Here is a 24,802-nt window from a genome sequence, read left to right as displayed (position 1 = left end):
TCCCTTTTCTCCACACCCTTTCCAGCATTTATTGCTTATAGACTTTTGGATAGCAGCCATCCTGACTGGCGTGTAATGGTACCTCATTGAGGTTTTGATTTGCATTTCTCTGATAATGAGTGATGTTGAGCATCTTTTCCTGTGTTTGTTAGCCATCTGTATGTCTTCTTTGGAGCAATGTCTGTTTAGATCTTTGGCCCATTTTTTGATTGGGTCATTTATTTTTCTGGAATTGAGCTGCAGGAGTTGCTTGTATATTTTTGAGATTAATCCTTTGTCTGTTTCTTCACTTGCTATTATTTTCTCCCATTCTGAAGTCTGTCTTAAAAATATGGAATGCATCACAAATGTGCATGTCATCCTTGCACAGGGGCCATGCTAATCTTCTCTGTATCGTTCTAATTTTAGTATATGTGCTGCCAAAGCGAGCACTCAGCCCACCATATAAAATAATAAAAATAAAAGCAAAAATAAACAATTGAGACCTAATCTGCCTGCAATGTGGGAGACCTGGGTTCAATACCTGGGGTGGGAAGATCTCCTGGGTCTTCCACTCTACTATTCTGGCCTGGAGAATGCCATGGACTGTATAGTCCATGAGGTAGCAAAGAGTTGGAAATGACTGAGCCACTTTCACTTTCATTTTCTTTGGGACCTAATTAAACTTTAAATCTTTTGCACAGCCAAGGAAACCATAAACAAGATGAAGACAATGTTCAGAATGGGAGAAAATATTTTCAAAGGAAGCAATAGACAAGGAATTAATCTCCAAAATATACAGACAGCTTATGGAACTCAAGATAAAAAACATACAAACAAAGAGTCCGATTAATAAATGGGTGGAAGATCTAAATAGACGTCTCTCTAAAGATGACATATGGATGGGCAAGAAACATATGGAATGATGCTCCTTATCACTAATTATTAGAGAAATGAAAATCAAAACTACAGTGAGTTATCACCTCGTACTAGCCAGAATAGCCACCATCAAAAAATCTAGAAACAATAAATGTTGGAGAGGGTGTGGAAAAAAAGGAAAGCTTTTACACTGTTGGTGGTAATGGAAAATGGTACATCCACTGTGGAGAAGAGTATGGAGGTTCCTTGAAGAACTAAAAATAAAACTGCTATATGACCCAGAAATCCCAGTACAAGAAATATACCCTGAGAAAATAATAACTCAAAAAGACACATGTACTCCAATGTTCACTGCAGCACTATTTACAGTAGCCAGGACACGCAAGCAGCTTAGATATCCATCAACAGATGAATCAGTTAAGAAAATGTGGTACATATATACAATGGAATATTTCTCAGCCATAAAAAAGAATGAATTTGAGTCAGTTCCAGTGAAGTAGATGAACCTAGAGGCTGTTACACAGAGTGAAGTAAGTTATAACAAAAAACAAATATTGCGTATTAATGTGTGTGTGTGTGTGTATATATATATACATAAATATATATATAAAATCTAGGATAATGGTATTGATGAACCTATTTGAAGGGAAAGAATGGAGATGCAGATATAGAGAATGGACTTAGGACACAATAGGAGGAGAGAGTGGGACAGATGGAGAAAATAGCTTTGACATATATACACTACTGTGTGTAAAAGTAATTGGCTGGTGTGATTTATAGATAACTAGTGGAAAGCTGCTATATAACACAGGAGCTCAGCTCTGTGGTGATCTAGATGGGTGGAATGAGGGAGGAGGGTGTGGGCAGGGTGGGGGAAACAAAAGAGGTGGGGATATATATATACTTATGGCAGATTCACAATGCGGCACAGCAGAAACAGCACAACATTGCAAAGCAATTTTTCTCTAATTAAAAAAGAGAATCTGATCCCATCAAAAAAAAAAAAGTGAGAACTAAGAATGTTTAGAATATAGAAAGAGATTCTTCAATGCCTAGTGTTCAAAGGTTTTGTATTCAGAATGTTTTGTTGTATCACAATACTTAGGGAACATTATAATCTTTCACAGACTCTTTCTAATTGAGGTGTAATTACAGAAATTGTACAGTAAGTGATGCAAATGTAGCATAGGTACCGTACTCCTGGTGCCATCTTCCTCTCTTATTTTTATGGTGAATAGATAAGTGTCTTTTATTGAATCAAATCCACCCTCTAACCTGGATACTTCACTAACTCTGGCTACACAGTATCCCTGCTGGCTCAATGTTGTCCTCAGAACATTTTTTTTTTCATATCCAACAGAGTTATGTGAAATAGAGCATAAAAAGTAGGCACTGTACACAGAAAATAACAAGCATTTGATCAATAGCTGCAGATGTAAATTTTTAAATAATTTTAATTATTTATTTTTTTTGCTGCAGTCTTTAATTTAAAATTTTTAGGGCAGACTGGCAGACTGGAAAGTTGGGAGAGAGTTGATATTGCAGTCTTCTTATTTTCCAGAAAACCTCAGTATTGCTCTAAAGGCCTTCACTGATAGGGTGAGCCCCACCTTCATTGTTGAGGTTCGCCTCCTTTCCTTGATGTCAATTGGCTGTAAATATGGACCACATCTTCCAAATGCTTAGATTAATGTTGGATTAAACAACTGAATACTATAGCCTAATGAATTTAGCACATGAAACAGACCATCACATAATGTTAAGGCAGCCATACACAATATGTAAACAAACAGATGTGTAGATGTTGCTGTTCCAATAAAACTTGATTTAGTTTGAATTTCATAAACTTTTCACGTTACCTATTATTTTTTCCCTAAAAGACTCCAAAATATACACACCATGTTTAGCTCACAGACAGACCATATAAATCAGGCAGCGTGCCAAACCTGTCCCAGTTGCTGATGCCCTACTCCAAGACAATGCATTGCATGTGTTATCTACATTAATTATAAATATGCTAAAATTTTGTTTTAATCACATTGAGTGACATAAAGAGAGGTTTTGATAATATGTCCTAACTCAGAGCAGTGTAATGCAGAAATCAGAGCATGGTCTTGGTTTCTGACATGGGTTGTACTCTTGAACCAGGAGGTGCTTCTTGAGCATTTTAAAGCAATAGTCTAAACCCCAGTAAATGTTTGGGAAATCCCATGGACAGAGGAACTTGGAAGGCTACAGTTCATGGGGTTGCAATTGAGTCAGACATGACTGAGAGACTAAACAACAATAACAAGAAAGTGTTTTGTGCATTTTCCCTATGAATTAAATGATATAAAGAAAAAAATTAAAAGCAGGTCTGTAGATAGAATAAACACTAAGCAAAAGATAGCTACTGCTATTATCAGTGATAGCATCTTTTGGTCTTATTGTGGCCAAAACACTGGTTATGTAATTATCAGTTTTGCAATTTAATGACCTAACAATGCAAAAGAAATATCATTAAGAAAGAAAACTAAAAAAAAAAAAAAAAAGAAAAAAGAAAGAAAGAAAACTAGTATTTCATACAAAATACATAATCAAAAATATTCTTAAGTTGACACATAATTTTCCCATAGAGAAGGGAATGGCAGCCCACTTCAGTATTCCTGCCTGGAGAATTCCATGGACAGAGGAGCCTGGCGGGCTCCATGGAGTCTCAAAGAGTTGGACATGACTAAATGACTGACACATACATACATATTTGTAACTGAGCAAACAATATTTTCAAAGTATAAAAGATATGATCTTCATTAGAAGTGCCTTCATTTTTTCCACATATCCACTTGAATTCTCCAAAGTCTCTTAAAATCAAGCAAAATCTAAAATATGTATTTTTTCACAGTTCCTAACCTTTACCTGTCCTCCAGCAGCCCCTTGCTTCTGCACATTTAATCTTTAGATAGTACTTCCCGAGTTCTTGTGCTTGTGACATGCAGTGGGCCAATACTCTCCTTGAGAATACCTGTGGGGGAAAATAAACTTCCTTCCACTGATTCTGTTTAAAATGAAATCTCATGTGCACATATTCTTAATAATTATCTTCTTGTATAACTAAATTTTTCTACACAGTTAAAGAATCATTTTCTTCTTCCATAAATTTGAACATTTCAGCACTGACAATTTTATTAATAGGTAAACAATGTCCTCTATGATACTTAAATAATCTATCATGGGCTTTTAGCATCCATTTTTAGTCTCCCTCTTATCTATTTGAACTTTTTCAGGGAGTCTCAATTTCCACACATCACCTTCTTAACCTCCTGAGACATTGCACATTGAATTTCTCCTTTTGAAATGAAAGACAGTTTGGTATTGACATTAAAACTCTCCTTACTTTCAAAACTCTCCATAGTTTGTGTCTTCTACGAAGGCCTGGCACTGCCGCAACTCTGTAGACTTCAGCACCCTTCTCTGTGCTCCACACCATCTTCCTTCCCATCAAGTTCAGTTCAGTTCAGTTGCTCAGTCGTGTCCAACTCTTTGTGACCCATAGACTGCAGCATGCCAGGCTTCCCTACCATCACCAACTCCCAGAGCTTGTTCAAACTCATGTCCATTTAGTTGGTGATGCCATCCAACCATCTAATTCTCTGTCAATCCCTTCTCCTCCTGCCTTCAATCTTTCCCAGCATCAGGGTCTTTTCTAAGGAGTCAGTGCTTCGCATCAGGTGGCCAAAGTATTGGAGTTTACGCTTCAGCATCAGTCTTTCCAATGAATATTCAGGACTGATTTCCTTTAGGGTTGACTGGTTGGATCTCCTTGCAGTCCAAGAGACTCTCAAGAGTCTTCTCCAACACCACAGTTCAAAAGCATCAATTCTTCTGTGCTCAGCTTTCTTTTAGTCCAACTAAAAGACTTTCTTTTAGTCACATTCATATATGACTACTGGAAAACCCATCACAATTGTGCCTAAAATAAGATTTGCACTCAGTTATTCAGTCATGTCTCTTTGCAACCCCATGGACTACAGTCTCCTCTCTTCATGGGGTTCTCTAGGCAAGAATACTGGAGTGGGTTGCCATTTCCTTCTCCAGGGGATCTTTCTGACCCAGGGATCAAACACTGGTCTCTTGCATTGGCAGGCAGATTCTTTACCACTAGACCATCTGAGAAGCCCTAAAAGAAGATTCACCCAAGGCTTAAAAAAAATTAACCATTATCAATTAAACAAAGACCTGTTGCTACCAAACCCTATATGAAGTTCAACTGAGTTGTTATCTATGAGGATTAGCTCAGCTGTCACTCAGCAACCACAGTGGAAAGCATTCACTTTTGTCAAGTTTTAAAGGATCGTAGCCAAAATTACTGCTTATTTTCTCTTTCTGTACATGTATATTGCTTCTATAAACCACAGGACCATAGAACTGTTACCGGTCCTCGCCTTCAAGTTCTTTGGAGGTCATTTAAAGTATATTTTATGTCATGCTACATGTGTCAGTTCAGTTCAGTCACTCAGTCATGTTTGACTCTTTGTGACCCCATGGACTGCAGCACGCCAGGCCTCCCTGTCCATCACCAACTCCCAGAGCTTGCTAAAACTCACATCCATCAAGTTGGTGATGCCATCCAGCCATCTCATTCTCTGTCGCCCCCTTCTCCTCCAGCCTTCAATCTTTCCCAGCATCAGGGTCTTTTCTAATGAGTCAGTTCTTCACATGAGGTGGCCAAAGTATTGGAGTTTCAGCTTCAGCATCAGTCCTTCCAGTGAACACCCAGGACTGATCTCCTTTAGGATGGACTGGTTGGATCTCCTTGCAGTCCAAGGGACTCTCAAGAGTCTTCTCCAACACCACAGTTCAAAAGCATCAATTCTTCGGTGCTCAGCTTTCTTTATGATCCAACTCTCACACCCACATACATTTTCACTCCTGGAAAAACCATAGCTTTGACTAGACAGACCTTTGTTGGCAAAGTAATGTCTCTGCTTTTTAATATGCTACAAGTGTTAGTCCACACCAAATTAATACTCTAAAGGTGATGGCAATCATCTCAGATTTAACTGCTCTAAGAGAGGTGGGGTGGTGAATATTTAGATCTCTCTTACCTACTAGTATTCTATTTACTCTAGCTTGGATAATTGTCATTTCCACATATACCTTGTTAGCTTTATATTTAAGAGATTAACCAGACTTCCCCAAAGTTCATTTTGTATACATCATATAGTTAATATTTAGTCAGTCCACCCAATACATGCCCCCCAGTTTGGGCAAAGATTCACACACTTTTCTAAAGTGGAGTATTAGGAGACAGTGCTTCCTTTTTCTAATAGTTGGCCCTTGAACAAAGTGGTTTGAACTGTGTGGTTTCACTCATCTATGGATATTTTTAATAGTAAATATTAGAGTACTACATGGTCCAAATTATACTTGGATTAACCCTCATATTGTTCAAGGGTCAACTGTATATATAAATTATTGGACATTGAAAAACTAAATGCAATTGAATAAAAATATAGCTACTTTCATTTCTATTATTTGTTTTTATTGGCAAAATAAATTTTATTGTGAACACATTATGATATTAGATCTTTACTGCTCATTATTTTTCCATATGCTTTTCTAGTAGTTTTCTTAGGTTCTCTCCTCAGACACTTCTTTTTATCACACCTATTGTCTTTTCATTATGTCTTTAATTTTCGGGTATAATCACCTTCCTGGAATTTTCTACAGACTTTTAAAAATTTTAAAAATTTTTATTTTTTTATTTATCCTATAAAATCCTTACTAACTATAATTTCAAATTGATATAGAATTTTACAGAAAAGAAAACTGTACTATAAACATTATGAAATGTTACAAATGTTTCATACAGATATCTGATTAACAAAAAAAGTTATTAGTCTATCTAGTCTAAGCATATTTTGTAAGAATTAGTTCTATCTAGAAAACAAAGGAAAACATTTTGGAACAGGCATCTCCATGATATCAAAGTAAAGGTTTATCAATTTATTTGGACTCTAACATTATTAAATCAGTGCTGATTTTTCCAAGGAAGAGATGTCAAGTTACCGTGATTTACAGTGAGATGGTAACACTGAGATGCAGACCAAATGGAGAAACTCCCATAATTTGTGTGTTACAGAAAATACCTCATAATTCAATTTGGAAATATATACTAGTGACAGTATGAAACAGTCAAAAGGCAATTGGGGATTCTAGAAAAAAATCTATTTAGCTCACACAATATATGACTTTCATTATTGTCAGGTCTCACCAAGTTGGAAAGCAAAGTAAACCCACTCGTTTGTATGTGTGCTCCTTTTTAAAATATTATAAATACTTCATAAGCATTAATATTTCAATAGAATAAAAGACATTAACCTACATAAAAATTTCAAATATTTTAAAGTGGCTTTGCATATCATTTGATATACTAACTGAAACAATGATTATTAAAACAAGAATCACCAAGAAGTTCTACCTGTCAACATTCTTAAGAGATAAGAGGCACTATGGATATAACTGTAATGTCATTAATTCAGACTATTGCCCTCTGAATATTTTGTTCTTAATATTTTAAGAACAGCAGAATGTTTTCCATACTAAACAAATTCTATTTGTGGATTTTGTCTTTGATCATTCTTTAAAAGTAAAATATCAAGGCAATTTATTCTTGAGGTGAAGAGATAAGCATATTTCCTTTAAAGGTAGAGAATTATCTGATTAGATACTTAAATAGCATAAAAATAGAAAATAATCTCTGAAATGTGTTGATTGAAAGTTGCAAATAAATATAGAGGATCCATGTTTGAATTAGGTGGTGCCCCTATCACAACCTTTATGTTTGCAATGAGTAAAAGCCTATGCAAATTAGCATAAAAGTAAATGTGAAGATATAGCACATAGCAGGTGAGTGCTTTTTATGCCGCCCCCCCCCCCCACGCCACCGCCCCCTGCCCCATCTCCTTGATCCACCAGGTCTCAGCACAGCTGTTTTGGGCTGTTCCAGGCACATTACAGCCTCCTACCTGTGTCACAGGGTGTCTGTTTTCCTTTCTAGTGGCTCTCCCCACAACAGGGACAAGCCACCCAACTCATCAGCAGAACCCAGAGTGCAGGAGATGGGTGCCCGCCAAGGGAAACAGAACTTGCTGGGTCATTTACTTAGCTTCATGGTCTTTGGTGAAAAACTAAGGTATGCATGGGCTCCTCAGGAGGCCCCCAAAGGAAGTAAGTGTCATTTGCCATAGCTTATAATGCTCCCTTATCAGGTTTTCCCTTTTTTGTCTCATTCTCCCCTTTAATTCCATTCCCAGGAATCACTTCCCAACTATTGTGTCAAAGGCCATATTTCAGGTTCTGCTTTCAGTGGAATCTGAGGATACAGGACACAGACCTCTCTCCCAAATTTCAGCAAATACTTATGGGCTTGAAGGGCATGAAATTCACAAGTGTTCTCTGTTATGTCCATTGGGAAAAAAAGCACCGTCTAAAAATTGTCAACTGTGTTTTGCTCTGCAGACAGGCTGAGGACTCAAACCCAGGACATAGCCTCTCAAGTAACTCTGAGGGACTGCTCCAGAGAGAGGAGACAAGATATATAGGGGGTTTTGCAACAAAAACCAGGTGGTTGAAACATCAAAAGATTACAGATAATTAAAGAAAATCAGGTATCTTGGATCTTCCCAGGATCTTCCCAGGATCTTCCCAGGTGGTGCTAGTGGTAAAGATCCCATCTGCCAGTGCAGGAGACATAGAGACATGAGTTCGATCCCTGCATCAGGAAGATCCAGTGGAAAAGGACAAGCCAATCCACTGTATTTATTCTTTCCTGGACAATGCCATGGACAGAGGAGCCTGGTGAGCTACAGTCCATAGTCCACAGAGTCACAAAGAGTCAGACATGACTGAAGTGACTTAGTATGCACACACAAACACACACACAGATATCTTCAGTTAAGGAATTTAGCACTTTTCTATGTATGGGGAATTGCAAGAGTCTGGGCACATCAAAACAGTTGTTTTGATATGCATCTTAGCTATCTGGGGTGTACATCCTCTGTTTCCACACTCTGAGTTATCTCAGTGTACACAATTGGGAACAGCTGAGTGACTAACGACTATGTTCCAGCATCCTTTGTTTACTGATTTGGCAGTTAACAATCTTAGTCTACACTTATATCTCCCTCTCTTGAGTTTCTCTGTCTCTATGTCATTTGTTTTTTCAGAAGCTGAGTAGTTTAATTCTGTTTTTGGCTTGTTTATCTTCTGTAAATCCATACAATCAAGATCTCATCATCTAGTCCAGGCAACTTATAAACACATTATCCTAAACAAAGACAACTTTACCATGAGAAGAACTTTTGTTAACTGTTAGCTAGTTAATGTGTTCATAAATAAGTAGTATTCTTAAGGTAGGACTTGTTTATATTTATCAGACATCTTTATTCCCTTCTTATGCCAGGAGATATATGCCATATTTTTAAAAATTATTTACTTGTGGTGGAGCAGCAGCTGCATGGTGCTGGAGCGACTTTGAGGAGATATCCCATGTCCAAGGACAAAGGAGAAGCCCCAGAAAGATGGTAGGAGGCGTGAAATCAAGTTTAGAATCAAACCCCATTCCTGCCAGAGACACTCAGAGGGCTCAAACATACCTTGTGCACACCAGGACCCAGACACCCCACAGAGACAGACAGAACTGTGTTTGAGTGTCTCTTGTGGAGGTACGGGTTAGCAGTGGACTGCTGCAGGGGCAGGGGCTCTGGGTGCAGTAGACCTGGGTATGGCATAAGCCCTCTTGGAGGAGGTTGCCGTTAACCCCACCATAGAGCTGCCAGAACTTACACAGGACGGGGAAACAGACTCTTGGAGGGCACAAACAGAAGCTTGTGTGCACCAGAACCAGGAGAAATGAGTAATGACCCCCCAGGAGGCTGACCCAGACTTGCCCATGAGTGTCCAGGAGTCTTCAATGGAGGTGTGGGTCGGCGTTGGCCTGCTGCAGTGTTGGGGGCTTGAGTGTAGCAGTGTGCGCATGGGACCTTTTGAAGGAGGTCGCCATTATCTTCATTATCTCCACCATAGTTTGGGCTTAGATCAGATAACAGGGAGGAAACATAGCCCCGCCCATCAGCAGAAAATTGCATTAAAGATTTACAGAACAAGGCCCCCACCCATCAGAACAAGACCCAGTCTACCCCCCAGTCTCTCCCATCAGGAAGTTTCCATAAGCCTCTTATCCTTATTCATCAGAGGGCAGACAGAATGAAAACCACAAGCACAGAAAATGAACCAAACTGATCAAATGGACCACAGCTTTGTTTAGCTCAGTGAAACTATGAACCATGCTGTGTAGGGCCACCCAAGATGAATGCGTCATGGTGGAAAGTTCTGACAAAACGTGGTCCACTGGAGAAGGGAATGGCAAACCACTTCAGTATTCTTCCCTTGAGAACCCCATTAACAGTATGAAAAAGAAAAAAAGATAGAACACTGAAAGATGAACTCCCTAGGTTGGTAAGTGCCCAATATGCTACTGGAGATCAGTGGAGAAATAACTCCAGAAAGAAAGAAGAGATGGAGCCAAAACAAAAACAACATTCAGTTGTGGATTTGACTGGTGATGGAAGCAAGGTCTGATGCTGTAAAGAGCAATATTGCATAGGAACCTGGAATGTTAGGTCCATGAATCAAGGTAAATTGGAAGTGGTCAGACAGGAGATGGCAAGAGTGAACATCGACATTCTAGGAATCAGTGAACCAAAACTAAACTCAACTTTCAGAAAACTAAGATCATGGTATCTGGTCCTATCACTTTATGGCAAATAGATGGGGAAACACCAGAAATAGTGACAGACTTTATATTTTTGGACTCCAAAATCACTGCAGATGGTGACTGCAGCCATGAAATTAAAAGACACTTGCTCCTGGGAAGAAAAGTTATGACCAACCTAGACAGCACATTAAAAAGCAGAGACATTACTTTGCAACAAAGGTCTGTGTAGTCAAGGCTATGGTTTTTCCTGTAGTCATGTATGGATGTGAGAGCTCGGCTATAAAGAAAGCTGAATGTTGGAGAATTGATGCTTTTGAACTGTGGTGTTGTAGAAGACTCTTGAGAGTCCCTTGGACAGCAAGGAGATCAAACCAGTCCATCCTAAAGGAAATCAGTCCTGAATATTCATTGGAAGGACTGACGCTGAAGCTGAAACTCCAATACTTTGGCCACCTGATGCGAAGAACTGACTGCTTAGAAAAGACCCTGATGCTGGGAAAGATTGAAGGTGGGAGGAGAAGGGGATGACAGAGAATTAAGTGGCTGGATGGCATCACCGACTCAATGGACATGAGTTTGAGCAAACTCTGGGAGTTGGTGATGGACAGGGAGGCTTGGATGGCTGCAGTCCATGGAGTGGCAAAGAGTCGGACAAAACTGAGTGCCTGAACTGAACTGAACTGACTTACTGATTGTAAGTTCAGTGATAATAACTATGATTTACTGTCCATTAAAGAAAAGAAATAAGTGAAGTAAGTCAGACAGAGAAAGAAAAATAACATATCACTTACATATGGAATCTAAAAATATGATACAAGTGAACTTATTTGCAAAACAGAAACAGACTTGCAGGCAGAAAAGAAATTTAGGATTAGCAAGGGGAAGAGTGGAGGAATAAATTAGGAGTTTGGGATTAAGATATACCCACTATTATATATATATAATATATATATATAAACAAAATATATATATTATATATATATATAAACAAAAAAGGCCTATTCTATAGGATAGGGAGCTATGCTGAATATGTTTTAATATTTTAATAGTTTATAATGAAAAAGAATCTGGAAAAGAATATATGTGTGTGTGTGTGTGTGTGTGTGTGTGTGTGTGTGTGTATATATATATATATATATATATTCATATATGGAGAAGGGAACAGCAACCTACTCCAGTACTCTTGCCTGGAAAATCCCATGGACAGAGAAGCCTAGTGGGCTACAGTCCATGGGCTTGTAAAGGATAAGACATGCCTAAGTGGCTCAAAAACAATATATATATATTGCTGAATAACTGCTGTACATTTGAAATAACACAGCATTGTAAATTAGCTTTGATTAAAAAATTCAAATTCAGAAACACTTTTCAAATAACAGGAGATATATTTAGTTGATACACACACACACACACACACACATATATATATATATACATTTGTCATATAGAATATAATAAGCTGATTTTTTTCCCCTATGAGATTATATAAACTTTGCTTTTCTGTTTGTACTTGTTAGAAAAATATCATAAACAGTTCTTCATTTTTCTTTCCCTAAATGCTGCACATGATTTTTGACCACATTCTTTCTATACAAATCAGTAAAATGTTAATTCATTTTTACCTTGGACATTTTTACATATATAGACTTTTGAATTGTTAACTAAAAGATGATGCTGTTAAAGTGCTGCACTCAATATGCCAGAAAATTTGGAAAACTCAGCAGTGACCACAGGACTGGAAAATGTCAGTTTTCATTCCAGTCCCAAAGAAAGGCAATGCCAAAGAATATTCAAACTACTGCACAATTGCACTCATCTCACATGCTAGCAAAGTAATTTTCAAAATTCTCCAAGCTAGACATCAACAGTACATGAACTGAGAACTTCCAAATGTTCAAGCTGGATTTAGAAAAAGCAGACGAACCAGAGATCAAGTTGCCAACATCCACTGGATCATTGACAAAACAAGAGAATTCCGGAGAAAACATCTACTTCTGCTTCATTGGGCTTCTTTGATAGCTCGGTTGGTAAAGAATCTGCCTGCAGTGCAGGAGACACTGGTTCGATTCCTGGGTCAGGAAGATCCACTGGAGAAAGGATAGGCTACCCACTCCAGCATTCTTGGGTTTCCCTTGTGGCTCAGCTGGTAAAGAATCAGCCTGCAATATGGAAGACCTGGGATCAGTCTCTGGGTTGGGAAGATCCCCTGGAGAAGGGAAAGTCTACCCACTCCAGTATTATAGTCTGGAGAATTTTATGGACAGTATAGTCCATTGGGTGACAAAGAGTTGGAAACCAATGAGGGACATTCACTTTCATTTTCTGCTTTGTTGACTACAGCAAAGTCTTTGACTTTGTGGATCACAGCAAACTGTGGAAAACTCTTTAAGAGATGGGAATATCAGAATACCTTACCTGCCTCCTGAGAAATCTGTATGCAGGTCAAGAAGCAACAGTTAGAACCAGACATGGAACAATGGACTGGTTCCAAATTGGGAAAGGAGTATGTCAAGGCTGTATATTGTCACCCTGCTTATTTAGCTTATAGGCAGAGCATATCATGTGAAATGCCAGGCTGGATGAAGCACAAGCTGGATCAAGATTGCCGGGAGAAATATCAATAACCTCAGATATGCAGATGACACCACCCTTATGGCAGAAAGTGAAGAGGAACTAAAGAGCCTCCTGTTGAAAGTGAAAGAGGAGAGAGAAAAAGTTGGCTTAAAACTCAGCATTCAAAAAACTAAGATCATGGCATCCGGTCCAGTGCTTCATGGCAAATAGATGGGGAAACAATGGAAACAGTGAGAGACTTTATTTTTGGGGGCTCCAAAATCACTGCAGATGGTGACTGCAGCCATGAAAAATTAAGACAGTTGCTCCTTAGGAAAAACTCTCCGACCAACCTCAGTTCAGTTCAATTCAGTCTCTCAGTCGTGTCTGACTCTTTGCGACCCCAAGGACTGCAGCACGCCAAGCCTCCCTGTCCATCACTAACTCGCAGAGTTTACTCAAACTCAGGCCCATTGAGTCGGTGATGCCATCCAACCATCCCATCCTCTGCCATCCCCTTCTCCTCCCAACTTCAATCATTCCCAGCATCAGGTACTTTTCAAATGAGTCAGCTGTTTGAATCAGGTGGCCAAAGTATTGGAGTTTCAGCTTCAGCATCAGTCCTTCCAATGAATATTAGGACTTATTTCCTTTAGGATGACCAACCTAGACAGCATATTGAAAAGCAGAGAGATTACTTTGCTGACAACGATCTGTCCAGCCAAAGCTATAGTTTTTCCAGGAGTCATGTATGGACGTGAGAGTTGGATTATAAAGTAAGGTGAGCACTGAAGCATTGATGCTTTTGAACTGTGAGGTTGGAGGAGACTCTTGAGAGTGCCTTGGACTGCAAGGAGATCCAACCAGTCCATCCTAAAGGAAATCAGTCCTGAATATTCATTGGAAGGACTGATGCTGAAGCTGAAACTCCAAGACTTTGGCCACCTGATGGGAAGAACTGACTAATTGGAAAAGATCCTGATGCTGGGAAAGATTGAAGGTGGGAGGAGAAGGGGATGACAGAGGATGGGATGGTTGGATGGCATCACTGACTCAATGGGCATGAGTTTGAGTAAACTCTGGGAGTTGGTGATGGACAGGGAGGCCTGGAGTGCTGCAGTCCACGGGGTCGCAAAGAGTCAGACGTGACTGAGCGACTGAACTGAACTGAACTGAATGGGGAGACAGTGGAAACAGTGTCAGACTTTATTTCTTTGGGCTCCAAAATCACTGCAGGTGGTGACTGCAGCCATGAAATTAAAAGATGCTTACTCCTTGGAAGTAAAGTTATGACCAACCTAGATAGTATATTAAAAAGCAGAGACATTATGCTGCCAACAAAGGTCCATCTGGTCAAGGCTATAGTTTTTCCAGTGGTCATGTATGGATGTGAGAGTTGGACTGTGAGGAAAGCTGAGCACCGAAAAATTGATGCTTTTGAACTATGGTGTTGGAGAAGACTCTTGAGAGTCCCTTGGACTGCAAGGAGATACAACCAGTCCATCCTAAAGGAGATCAGTCCTGGGTGTTCATTGAAGGACTGATGGTGAAGCTGAAATTCCAATACTTTGGCCACCTCCTGTGAAGAGTTGACTCATTGGAAAAGACCCTGATGCTGGGAGGGATTGGGGGCAGGAGGAGAAGGGGACAACAGAGGATGAGATGGCTGGATGGCATCACTGACTCAATGGACACGAGTTTGAGTAAACGCCGGGAGTTGGTGATGGCGAGGGAGGCCTGGCGTGCTGCGATTCATGGGGTTGCAAAGAGTCAGACACGACTGAGTGGCTGATCTGAACTGAATTGAACTGAAGGAAAGATGATTTTAAATTGTTTATTACCTATCAATCATAGCCCCATCTGCCAAACAGTCAATATGGAAAGACCTGCGTTTAAAGGCATTTTAGAAGCAACATTCCTTATTTGGGGTTTAATTCAGCTGCCAATCATAAGCCTCAGCAACAGAATGCTTCAGAGTGGCATCCTCCACCTGACTATTGGCCCTGGGCCACAGAGTCTAACATTTTCTGTTGCCACCTCTGCAATGAGTCCTCACACTTCCAGTTTAGTACACAAAGCTCCCTGATGGCCAGGGCTCTGGTGTCTTCCACACCATGATTATAGACCTAGACTTTGCCCTGGACGGATCACCCTCTCCCTACCCTTTGGGAAAAGAGGCAAGAAGGAGCACTCCAATCCCATCTCACTGCTGTCATCTTCTGGTCTTGAGTAGTAATTCTTTTTTTTTTTTTCATTTATTTTTATTAGTTGGAGGCTAATTACTTTACAATATTGTAGCTGTTTTTGCCATACATTGACATGAATCAGCCATGGATTTACATGTGTTCCCCATCCTGATCCCCCCTTCCGCCTCCCTCCGCATCCCATCCCTCATGGTCTTGAGTAGTAATTCTGACCGCCCCCTTCCCACCTATCCCATGTGGGCCTTTCACCCTGAAAATTAGTTTTGTAAAACTCAGATTAAAGAGATTTATTTGATTTTGCATTAAAAGCTTGAATTCTTAACAGGGCCACATTCCCCTGATTACCTTGCCATGTCTTATCTAAGGATTATTTTAAGCTTCACTAGCTGGCACAATGTAGTCATAGCAATGTAGCTTTCTTCTTTGCCTTGGGTTGGTGGCAGCTACTCTGAAGTCAATACAGCTAACTTCATCTCTAAATTGTTGCACATACTATTTCAGTTAGATTTACCTTCTGTGCCAGAGATTTAGAATCCACTGGGTACCACTGACATGTTGGGGCAGATTAGAGAAGGGTACTTTGATATGGACAAGCATTTCTTGAACCAAGGGTACCAACATCGGTCTAATATGCCTTGAGTGGCTCACAGGCTCAGCGCCAGTGACAGTTGTGACAAGGGTGGACAGCTGGTGGAGGAGTCTACTCTCTGTCCCAAGTACCCACACACGCCAGGGATGCAGCAGAATGCTGCTGACAGAACTGTGGCTATTATTACAGTAAAGGTGTGGGAAAACTTGGAAAGACAAGACCAAATAACACCAATCAGGTCAAAAGGAGTCTTAAGATGCTCTTTCAGTGGTTAAACAGTGAATCTGAGCTGGGAAGGGTATTTTCTTCTTTGTGATACTAGTACTTTTACAAAATGATAGAAATTCAAGAGCACTAGATTTGAACTAATATGAACCTTGCTTCTTCAACAGAACTGCAGACCCAGCTGCACATTCTCTGTCCCCAGTAAAGAACCTCAGTCCCATCACTTAGGGTGGAAGCCTGGGAGGGCTCATCACCTTCTCCAGCAGGAAGTTGAGGCTGGGCCTGATTTCGACCACATGGATCAGGTTGCAGAACCAGAGTCACAAGCAAACAGGTTAAGGCAGGGTTTTTAAACCGAATGCCTGGAGGGACTAAGCTGGTAGGCTAATCAAGGAAGCAATTTCTACTATGCAAATTAGCTGAAAATGGGAGGAAAAATGATAAATGACTTGATGCCTCAGTTTTGAAGGAGAAATATAGAGTGATGGTCAAGAACTGTCACAAGTGTAAAAACTCATTATGTGAGTGAGCAGCCCCAAATCTTGCCATCTAAAAATGTGGGCTTAGTGTACTAGAGGTTTTGTTTTTTCAACAGAAGTCATTCATTTGATTCTTTAAGTGAATTTTCCTGGAGTTAACAATTAATGCATTTTTCTAAACAAGTATGAGAATCTCAAAGAGCTTTCTGGCAAGTTGGTAACTCTTGGAATAGAAGCCATTGTCTTCAAAAGACATCACCTTCTCAGGGTTATGTTCACTTAGTGTTTGCTCTGTGGTTCAATCTGGAATCTTTTAACTTTTGAGCTTCTCTCTCTGAAGGTCTGATATGACTTGTTTGACTCCAGTTTCGAATGGACCATAGGCCTTAGGAAAACTGTGCAGGTGGCAAGAAAAAGAGGTACTGTCTGAATCCACCACAGTTTTTCAGAAAACTGAATTGGGATTTTGGCCAAAGCCTTACAGACCCCATAATTTTCTCCAGAATACCTCCTTAACCAAGACAGAAGTAGTCATCTGTTAATAAGTCAGTGATTCCATCCTATTAGTCTTTTTTTTTTCTTTCATTTTGCATCTGTAAAATATGTTAATAATATCTATATCCTATAAAACCAATAGAAAATTATAGGTAATTGTTTCCCATACCCTGTGTTGATATTAATGTCTACATGTATCAGATGATAGGTTGTGATTATGACACACTCATGTCTAAACACTGGTAATCTCACACAACTGTACTTCACCATGGACCATGTTAACTGTCTACTGAGAGACACAGTCCTCCACAAATTTCTTGTGTTTCTACACAGCTCATTAGTGAAGCACTGACTGTCCTTTTTTGGCATAAGCCATCATGGATACTTGTGTAGTGAACAGCCTTGGAAGACAGAGATGGTATGTCCTTCTGGAACAAAGGCTGAGCATGTATCTGCCTATTATAAGACAAGGGTGTTCTCAAGTTCAACACAAATTAGTGTGAGTTGACATCCACGTGGCCCATTCATATCATACCCATGAGGGTAGAGGCCTAGAAAACTGATACACATGACACTGCTGGTCATGTCCTAAATGACAGAGTTGAGTCTTTGTGCCTCACCTGAGTCTTGTATCTGCTATCCCCATCCATGAGACTGGCTGGCCACCATCTCCGCTCCCAAGGAAGGGAGAACCTCAGACTCTCCCCGTGCCGGGCAGTGATGTGCTTGTAACAGAACGCTGGCCTGTTACATGCAGCCAGCCTCTTGCTCTTGCTCTAGTTTGGCTTTCCACGTGTCTAACCTGAGACCGTGTTACTGTTCTGCAAGCTAGAGGTTAGTGTCCTTCACCCACCTGCAGTATTAGAGGATTTTAATTAATGTCATTCCTTTTTTTGCTAACTCTTCATGACAACGACAGAGGGCAAGGACTGTGGGTCCCTGAAGAGGCTGAACAGCACTTAGTTCTTCATTCTTTCACAAAACTATAGAATAATTTAGTACCCTCAAATATGTATTTAACAACAGCTCTCATTTGTTTACAGTCTGGATAGCAACTGTGTTCTACAATTAAGATGTGGCTGTCCCAAGAAACTTGCCTTTCACTGTTTGCAGAAAATCCAAACCATGTTCTTCTAAAACTTTTTATGAATCTTTACATGTCTTGTGTCCTACTCCATTTCTCTGGTCCTATTTTTTGTTTTACACTTATTATTATTATTTTTTAATCACTGTTCTTGCATTAAGTCAAATAAGATAATCAGCCCCTTGATTTTCACTGGGGATAAAATATACTGTATGAGATCAATGTACATATATGAGATTTATTAAAGATTTGAAGAAAGTTTATGCTGCATCAAAGACATAGGGGTTAGGAGACTGTCTTGTCCTTCCTGTTAGGGAATGGATGTCTAATACCCTCTCTATAGTTCAGTGAGATTGGTGTCTATTCTCAGTTGGCAGCACCCTTGCGTCCACTCTGCCTTTCTCTGCTGTGCCCTGGGCCCCAGGACACCGGGCAGTGCATCACTCAGGCTCATGTGTCGTGAGGAAAGCTGAAGGTCAGAGCTTAGCAGAGAGAGGGAAGATTCTCTCTCCTTTGCTCTCTCTTTCGCTCACTATCATCTGGCAGAAGCAACATTCCTCAGTCAAGGTCCACAGGTCCTGTCCAGACATTTAGGCAGAGGCTTAGTGCCACTGCTACACTCCAGGCATCTCAACATCCCCATTGATTTCCCTGCCCAAAGTTCAGAAAATAGATCCTTCACTGAGCCACCTGTAGCTAACGTTTGGAATGTATCATCTATTTCCTTCTGGTATCCCACTTGATACATCCAAGCACTAAAAACTTATTATTTCTAATCCCAGTTTTCCAGAGAAGCAGCTAAAGCTCAAGAGACTAAGTGATCTAGCCCTAGATCACTCAACCCTCAAGGGAAACATCCAAGATGTAATGATGAATGGGTTGTTTTCAAATTCTGCACAGTTGTTACCATGTCAGCCTGCCTTTCCTACAGTGCTCTATAATTCAAGTGACTGGTTTCAATAATGGATATGCTATAATAGCAAGAATGTTCTAAAATACTTTTCTAAACATGGTTCTATTGCTTCTACAAACTGCATAACAATGAAAGCTCCATATGAAGCTTCTTTAGTCTTGAAAGATCCACATGGTTTATACTAAACAAATAAATTAACTAGATAGATAAGCTTTTTAAGGAATATAGTCCAGATGTCATTCAATTATTGCTTTATGTTTCCTCATAGAGCATTTATTTCTCACCCAGAATGAAGCAGAATCTAAAAAGATTTCTCAGTTAATTAACCAGTATTGATTAAAAACACTTTATTCATATTTATCTCCATCTATCACTTTACCAAGAAAACATCTGATACAAGTATGAATATTTAAAGTCAGAAAAGCAAGTAGTAGAGTATCAGTAAAAGATACTCTTGAGGGTGATTTTAGATTTGCTTTCACTGGAACCTACCAAGGAAGTCTGGGACAATCCAGAGAAAAAACCATCAAGTTTGACTTCTGGGAGAATGTAATTAAAGATCAGTCTCATTGGTTGTTCAGGAACACAGACTACATCACTGTTCTCTGCATAACTAGTGAACAAATGGATGTCCTTGATGGCAGGCTAACAGATACCACAGACATCTTATGGAAATTTAAAACCAGTTGCTTCTGATTTCCTCCGTCATGCTCAGTGTATCCCTCTGTATATTAATGTTCACACTTTTCTCTAATTTCTAAGCCTAATTTTACTTAATTTTCTTTTAGAAATTCAGTTGATAATTTGGCCATATTTTTAAGACACTTTATTATGTACCTTTTTGTTCGTTGCATATATAGCATGAAAATATTGTTTCCTAACATATTTGGAGGAAAAAGCAACTCCCTCTTTTTTGGTGGTAGTTCCAGCTAGATATACAACATGAATTTCAGTAAATAAAAATATCTATCAAAACTCACCTGACTAGAATGATTCAAAAGCATTCCCAGGTTACATAGTCAGTTCCCTGTAGATAAGAGTGACTTTTAGATATTTGTTTTCAATAAATATATTTTTCAGACATTTTGGGGAAAATAGAATTTTAAGGCTAAATAATTGGATTTTATTGAATTTTCTGCTACATCTGATAAGAGTTCTCGAAACAAAAATGTTCAACAATAAAAATAATGGAAGCAAGTTCAATAATAAATTGTCAAAAGGTAAATACAGGGAACATAAAAAGATCACTTAAAGTACCATTAAAGAACCATAAAGTGTCTGTGGTAGAAGGACCCAAGACAAAGTAATTATTGGACTTTTTAAGCACAATGTCTGGAACTCAAGTGAGTCATACCCAGGTCCATGTTGAAGTCCATCTTGCCCTGTCCAGCACACAGTATTCTGATTCCAAGCAGTTAAGCTTTACAGTCAGGCTAGGCAAGGGGGAAATGCATCAGGTCAACACGACAGGAAGAAAAAGAACACCTTTCACAAGAGGGCAGCCAGCTCGCTCTTTTCCAGCTTTTGATGCTGTTAACAGGACTGAAGATTGTGCTATTCCTTTCAAATAAACACCCACGGACTGATCTTCTGAAGCTCCTCTCTGAGCTACAGTCATCATCACTGCTTTCTTGTTAGAGCCCAAAACGATCCTCTCCTTTTCTTTCATCCTGTTAGTGGATTGCCACCTGTGTGTCTTTGTACAGAAGACGGTGAGCAATAGCATCTATCGATGTGCATGTGTATAAAGATGTCTTTTTGGGCTGGGTGGATAATAGATAATGGATAGATGATAGATAGATAGATAATGGATAGAGAGAGCGCTAATGGATAAATAGTGGATGGATAGATAGATAGCGGATAGATGAAGAGGTAGATAGATGAATAGAGAGATATAATGGATAGATAGATTCATACACAGAAAGATATATAACTGATAGATAATGGATAGATAGATAATGGATAGCTAGGCTATGGATAGATGGATAGATTGATAGAAATGGAGAGGTAGATATAATGGACAGACAGATGATGGATGGATGATAGATGAAGAGATAGATAGATGTTAGATAGAAAAGCCTTTTAAAAATTTGAAAAATATGAATAGATTTTAATATATTTTCAGAAGTTCTGGTTTATACACAGGTTTTTTCCCCAGTTAATATGTATCTCTCTCTCTCTCTCTCAAAGTCACTTAGTCATGTCTAAACTCTTAGTGACCCCATGGAATATAGCCCACCAGTTTCCTCTGTCCATGGAATTCTCCAGGCAAGAATACTGGTGTGGGTAGGGATTCCCTCTCCAAGGGATCCCCCTGACCCAGGGGTTGAATCAAGGTCTTCTGCATTACAGGCAGATTCTTTACTGTCCAAGCTACCAGGGATAGACTATATAAAATTTTTTAAATTTATGTTTACTTAATGTATATTAGAAAAATTTACTAGCACCTTAAATCCATAATTTCATTGATTATGTATTCATGCTTTCAACTAGAAATACCAAGTTTATTTAAATAAAAATACTAAACAGTACCAGAGTTCAAATGCAGTTAAGCAAAAATCACAAAAGCAGCTAATGACTAGTTTGGAATGTTTCAGATGTTCAAGCTGGATTTAGAAAAGGGAGAGGGACCAGAGATCAAATTGCCAACATCCGTTGGAACATTGAAAAAGAGAGTTCCCGAAAAAAATCTATTTCTGCTTTATTGACTACATCAAAGCCTTTGACTGTGTGGATCACAACAAACTGTGGAAAATTCATAAAAAGATGGGGATACCAGACCACCTGACCTGCCTCCTGAGAAATCTGTATGCAGATCAAGAAGCAATAGTTAGAACTGTACATGGAATAACAGACTGGTTCCAAATAAGAAAAGGAGTATGTCAAGGCTGTATATTGTCATCTGCCTATTTAACTTATATGCAGAGTACATCATGTGAAATGCCAGGCTGGATGAAGCACAAACTGGAACCAAGATTGCTGGGAGAAATATCAATAACGTCAGATATGCAGATGACACCACTTTAATGGCAGAAAGTAAAGAAGAACTAAAGAGCCTCTTGATGAAAGTGAAAGAGGAGAGTGAAAAAGTTGGTTTAAAACTCAACATTCAGAAAACTAGGATCATGGCATCTGGTCCTATCACTTCATGGCAAATAGATGGGGAAACAGTGGCAGACTTTATATTTTTGGGCTCCAAAATCACTGCAGATGGTGACTGCAGCTGTGAAATTAAAAGACACTTGCTCATTGAAAGAAAAGCTATGACCAACTGAGACAGCATATTAAAAAGCAGAGACATTCGTTTTCCAACAAAGGTCTATCTAGTCAAGGCTATGGTTTTTCCCGTAGTCATGTATGGATGTGAGAATTGAACTATAAAGAAAGCTGAACACTGAAGAATTGATGCTTTTCGACTGTGGTGTTGGAGAAGACTCTTTAGAGTCCCTTGGACTGCAAGGAGATCCAACCAGTCCATCCTAAAGGAACTCAGTCCTGAATACTCATTGGAAGGACTGATGCTGAAGTTGAAACTCCAATACTCTGGCCACCTGATGGGAAGAACTGGCTCATTTGAAAAGACCCTGATGCTGGGAAAGATTGAAGGCAGGAGGAGAAGGGGATGACAGTGGATGAAATGGTTTGATGATCTCATTGACTCGATGGACAGGAGTTTGAGCAAGCTTTGGGTGTTGATGGTGTATAGGGAACACTGGTGTGCTGCAGTCCGTGGTGTCACAAAGATTCAGACATGAACGAGGTACTGAACTGAACTTATCTGAACTGACTCTATGGACCTTTGCTGGCAAATGATGTCTTTTCTTTTCAACACACTGTCTAGGTTTGTCATAGCTTTCCTGCCAAGAAGCAATCATCTTATGATTTCATGGCTGCAGTCACCATCCACAGTGATTTTAGAGCCCAAGATAAGGAAATCTGTCACTGCTTCCACCTTTTCTCCTTCTATTTTCCTTGAAGTGTCAGCAAATTTGGAAAACCTAGCAGTGGCCGTAGACTGGAGCGCAATCCTCATCCCAATTCCCAAGAAGGACAGTACTAATGAATGTTCAAACCACTGGACAATTTCACTCATTTCCCATTTTGGTAAGGTTATGCTCAAAGCCCTCTGAGCTAGGCTTCAGCAGTACATGAACCAAGAACTTCCAGATATTCAAGCTGGGTTAATAAAAGGCAGAGGAACCAGAGGTCAAATTGCCAACATTCACTGGATCATATAAAAAGCAAGGGAATTCCAGGAAAACATGTAATTCTGCTTCTTTGACTACATGAAAGCCTTTGGTTGGGTAGGTCATAACAAACTGGAAAGCTCTTAAAGAAATGGAAGTACTAGACCACCTTACCTGTCTCTCCTGAGAAACCTGTATGCAGGTCAGGAAGCAACAGTTAGAATGGGACACAGAACAACAAACTGTTTCAAAACTGGGAAAGGAATACATCAAGGCTGTATATTGTCACTCTGCTTATTTAACTTACATGCAGAGTACATCATGAGAAACACTGGGGTGGAGGAATCACAAGCTGGAATCAAGATTGCCGGGAGAAATATCAATAACCTCATATATGTGGATGATACTACTCTAATGGCAGAAAGCAAAGAGGAACTAAAGAGCCACTTGATGAGGTTGAAGGAGGAGAGTAAAACAGCTGGCTTAAAACCCAATATTTAAAAAAAAAACAACTAAGATCATGGCATCCAGTCCCATCACTTCATGGCAAATATAAGAGGAAAATGTGGGAGCAGAAGAAGCAGATCTTCCAGATCCTTCCAGGTCTTGAGCTGCCTGGTGATATATATTTATATACAATGGAATACTGCTTAGCCACAAAAAGAATGAAATAATGCCATTTTCAGCAATGTAATTGACCTAGAGATTATCATACTAAGTAAAGTAAATCACACAAAGACAAGTATCATATGACATCACTTATATGTGGAAACTAAAAAATTGTACAAATTAATTTATTTACAAATCAGAAATAGACTCACAGATATAGAAAACAAAAAAACTTATGGTTAATACAGGGGAAAAGTGAAAGTGAAAATTGCTCAGTCGTTTCTGACTCTTTATGACCACATAAACTATACAGTCCATGGAATTCTCCAGAGCAGAATACCAGAATGAGTAGCCATTCCCTTCTCCAGGGGATCTTCCCAACCCAGGGATTGAACCCAGGTCTCCTGCATTGCAGGTGGATTCTTTACCAGCTGAGCTGCTAGGAAAGCCCCTAATACTAAGAGGTTAGTAATTAGGAGTTTGGGACTAACATATATACACTACTATATACATATATATTATATATAATATATAATATATACACACATATATGCTCTACTATATATGTATGTGTATATATATATACATGCAGAGTAGTTTATATATTGAGTTTAAGCAAGTTCCAGGGAAAACCAGTGTGGTGCAGTACATGGGGTTGCAAAAAGTCAGACAGGACTGAATGATTTAATTGAACTGAACTGATTAGATAAACAACAAAGACCTACTATATAGCACAGGGAACTATATTAACTGTCTTATAATAATCTCTAATGGAAAAGAATCTAGAAAAAAGTATATACATATTTTTAACTTTTTAATTTAAATACATATAAATTAAAATTTTAAAAA

General features: G+C 39.2%; 1 non-coding gene across 1 annotated transcript; it reads right to left on the bottom strand.

Moving 5' to 3' along the window:
- Positions 1 to 325: 325 nt before the first annotated feature.
- LOC122422448 lies at positions 326 to 432 on the bottom strand. Its single transcript, XR_006263844.1, has one exon. It is a non-coding gene; the product is annotated as a U6 spliceosomal RNA (small nuclear RNA).
- Between the last annotated feature and the right edge of the window lie 24,370 nt (positions 433 to 24,802).

Source organism: Cervus canadensis, chromosome 19, assembly GCF_019320065.1.
Source record: "Cervus canadensis isolate Bull #8, Minnesota chromosome 19, ASM1932006v1, whole genome shotgun sequence".
NCBI lineage: Eukaryota > Metazoa > Chordata > Mammalia > Artiodactyla > Cervidae > Cervus > Cervus canadensis.
This window is presented reverse-complemented; position numbering and strand designations above follow the sequence as displayed.